The 3,974-nt window shown below is 38.3% G+C and overlaps 1 non-coding gene across 1 annotated transcript; it reads left to right on the top strand.

Moving 5' to 3' along the window:
• Window positions 1-2,337: 2,337 nt before the first annotated feature.
• LOC128284919 (small nucleolar RNA R71) lies at window positions 2,338-2,444 on the top strand. The gene has a single exon (XR_008275338.1). It is a non-coding gene; the product is annotated as a small nucleolar RNA R71 (small nucleolar RNA).
• The last annotated feature ends 1,530 nt before the right edge of the window (window positions 2,445-3,974 follow it).

Here is a 3,974-nt window from a genome sequence, read left to right as displayed (position 1 = left end):
TAGTGTAACATATTTATAGATTTTGGGGCACAAGGCCATGTCACACGCCCGTGTTCCCCAAATTTAGCCCGTGTGATTTGCGAATTTCAAATTTGGGGGCATCTAACATTTAGTCCACACCCATGTCCCCTGGGCGTGTGGGTTTCCACGGCCCTGTTGAATGGCCATGCCTAGCTTTGTTCGCTTCTCCAATGCCCATGTGTTCAAGTTCCACGTCCGTGTTCGTTTAACAGGTTCGACCACAGGTGTTTAGACACGGGCATGTCGCACACCCGTGTTAGTTTCTCAGTTTCAACTACGGGTCTTCCACACGGGCGTGTCTCACACTCGTGTTGTTTTCGCAGGCTTGACCACGGCCATATCGTAGCCCGTGTTGGGAAAATCCTTTCCCTATTTTTACACAGCCTTAAGCACGCCCGTGTGCTTGGTCATGTCTTTGTGAAAACACCTGTATTCAAGATTTCCATTTAGTAGGTTAGGAGTTAAATACCAAAATTTAAAGAAATTACTATTGTTAGTGCTCGGGTTGCCTCCCGAGAAGCACTTATTTATAGTCTAAGCTCGACTTACCTCTCTGTTGAATGAACATGGTGGTTTGAGGAGTTCATACTCCTCATTCCTGCTTTCAATTTTAAAATAAGGTTTTAAACGGGTGTTGTTTACCTTAAAAGTGCCGAACTTGGGATGACTTACCTCTACCGTACCAAATGGAAAATATTGAGTACCATAAGAGGGATTTTCTCATTCAGTGTGGTAGTGACAATGTGAGGATCAACGGCATCTAGTAAGATTGTATCGCCAACCTTAAGTTGATTAGGAGAGGTATCAGGCTTGTTTTGGCGTAGTTTCAATTTATCATGTGTTGTGTGCTCGCCATTCATCTAGCTCATTTATTCGTAGCCTTCGTTCTTCATGCACGTCTTTGTTCTCTTCATGATAGTAGCGCACTGTTTTTGTTGTCCTGGTTCAAGAAGGTTCCTGCAAGGACGATTGAATATTAGTTTTATCATTGACAGGTTTTATAGCATTATCCTGAGTCTTAGGAGTTTTGACTGAGTCGCGTGCTTGGAGTGTTACTGCGTTGTCACCTGCACGAAGTGTTAGCTCCCCTGTACCTACATTAATAATGGTCCTGGCAATTGCTAAAAAGGGTTGTCCTAAAATTAAAGGTACCTCGTTATCCTCATCCATGTCTAAGACGACAAAATCTACTGGGTAAATAAATTTATCAATCTTAACGAGAACGTCTTCAATAATATCCTTAGGAAATCTAACTATTTTGTCAGCCAATTGTATGCTCATCCTATTCTGTTTGGGTTTATCAAGACCTAGTCGTTTAAACATTTTATATAGCGTAACATTTATACTTGCCCCTAGATCAGGTAAAGCATTATTCACAAATAAACTACCAATTTACCAAGGAATTGTTCCTCTGTTTTATCTTTCGTCATTGCTTTAGGATATGGCACACGAGGTTCACAATTCATACTTACCTGCTTGGGATCATTATCGTTTACCTCTTCTCGTCCTTTGTTCATCGCGTTGTTTTGTTGTATTTCTAGCTCGGGTACAACGAGTCCGTCCTTATTTTGAGTGCTAATTGCATTGAGGTGTTCCCTCGGATTAGGTTCAGTATTACTTGGTAGGCTACCTTGTGGTCTTTTGGAGATTAGTTCAGACAGCTGGCCTATCTGAGTTTCGAGTCCTTGGATCGATGCTTGTTGATTCTTAAGTGCAGTCTCGGTATTTTGAAAACGGGTTTCTGACACTGAGATGAATTTAGAGAGCATCTCTTCAAAGTTTGGCTTATTCTCTTATTGATAAGGAGGTTGGTGAAAACTCTGGGGATTTTGTAACTTCTAATTCCCTTGACCACCCCAGGAGAAATTTGGGTGGTTTCTCCAACCTGCATTATAAGTATTACTGTATGGGTTATTTTGAGATCGAAAGTTATTGTTACCCATATAGTTGACTTGCTCGTCTTCAGTTGTATGATTGAAAGGTTGGTATTCTGTATTCACACCTCCTCCGTTTGAGTCACACCTCATTACTGGATGTACCTACATAGAACCAAGAAAACTATCAATATTTTTATTAAGAAGTTCTACTTGATTAGAGAGCATGGTGACTGAATCGATGTTTTAAATACCGGCTATTTTTGTTGGCTTAGTCCTCATGACTTGCCACTGATAATTGTTTAGTGACATCTCCTCTATGAATTCATAGGCATCTTCTGGTGTTTTATTGTTGATGGTTTCGCCAGCAGCTGTGTCAATCATTTGTCTTGTTGAGGGATTCACACCATTGTAGAACGTTTGAACTTGCAACCATAGAAGTAACCCATGGTGAGGGCACCTTCTCAGTAAGTCCTTGTATCTCTCTCATGCATCGTAAAGTATTTCTAAATCCATCTGCACAAAAGAAGAGATATCATTACGCAATTTAGCCGTTTTAGCCGGTGGAAAATATTTTAGTAAAAATTTCTCGGTCATTTGTTCCCAAGTAGTGATAGACCCTCGTGGTAACGAGTTCAACCACTATTTAGCTTTATTTATCAGTGAAAAGGGAAATAACTGAAGACGAATGGCATCATCAGAAACGCCATTGGTTTTGAATATATCACAAAATTCCAGGAAATTTGCTAAGTAAGTGTTGGGATCTTCATCCTGCAAGCCATCAAACTGAACAAACTGCTGTATCATTTGAATAGTGTTAGGTTTAAGTTCAAAATTATTCGCAGCAATAGCAGGTCTAACTATACTAGATTCAGCTCCTGTTAAAGAGGGTTTAGCATAGTCATACATAGTACGTGGAGCAGAATTTTGATTAGCTGCAATTGCAGGAGGCAGCTGATTGTCTTGGTTTTCAGCCATCTCTTCGGTTGGGGGTTGAGTTTCATCTTCTTGCTTGTTCTCCGTGTATCATAAGCTGCGCCTTATCTCTCTTTGATTTCTGCAAACTGTGCGGTCGATTTTTTCGTCAAAAAGTAAGGGTCCTGACGGGTTTCTTCTAGTCATAAACTATAAAAACCTGCCAAGAGAAAGAATAAGTAAATTAATAAATAATAAAATTAAATGAAATTGCAAGAAAAATAAATGGCTAAAGTAATAAAAATTTAGTGATTCTAATATTTCAGCTCCCCGGCAACGGCGCCACAAACTTGATTGCAGTGATTCATAACAAGTAATAAATATTTATGAAGATCAAAACTAGACTAACTATTATCACGACAAAAAGGCAAGTGCACCTATCAAATAATAGTATAGTAATGGCAAGACCGAGATATCGTACCCAAGGGAACCAAAAGTACTAGTAATAACTATCTTTTTATTATCTAGCCTAAGAATAAAAAGGGTTTGTTTTAATTAAGTAACTAATTAAACTAAGAATGCACCGAGAAAATAATTGGGGAATTGCTTTGGGAAAATCGATTGACTGGAGACAATACCTAAGGAAAAATTCACCTAGACTTTACTTGTTATTCTGGCTCCTAATCGGACGATTTATTCATTCAACTTGTTCCGTAGAGATCCCTAAGTTATGTTATTATCCCTATTCAAGACTAATAACATCTAATCCATAGATTGAATAACTGAGACTTTTCTCTAATTAACACTCTAGGGTTGCATTAACTCGATCTATGGATCTCCTTATTAGGTTTTACCCTAATCCAGCAAAATCTCGTAATCCTATTTCTAGCCTCCCGATCAACTCCGCTTAATTATGGTAGATGTATTCTTAGTCAGGGTCTATTCCTTCTCTGACTAATAACATGTCTTGGATTAGTATCCTGGGATATCAAAACAAGAATTAAGAACACATAATTAAGAACAAGTTAAATATTTATCATACGATTCAGAAAATAATAACAAGATTCGTCTTAGGTTTCATTCCCCTTAGGTATTTAGGGGTTTAGTTCATAAATAAATAAGAAAACATCTCAGAAGAATAAAGAATACAAAACATAAATAAAA

This window comes from Gossypium arboreum, chromosome 11 (assembly GCF_025698485.1).
Source record: "Gossypium arboreum isolate Shixiya-1 chromosome 11, ASM2569848v2, whole genome shotgun sequence".
Classification (NCBI taxonomy): Eukaryota; Viridiplantae; Streptophyta; class Magnoliopsida; order Malvales; family Malvaceae; genus Gossypium; species Gossypium arboreum.
This window is presented reverse-complemented; position numbering and strand designations above follow the sequence as displayed.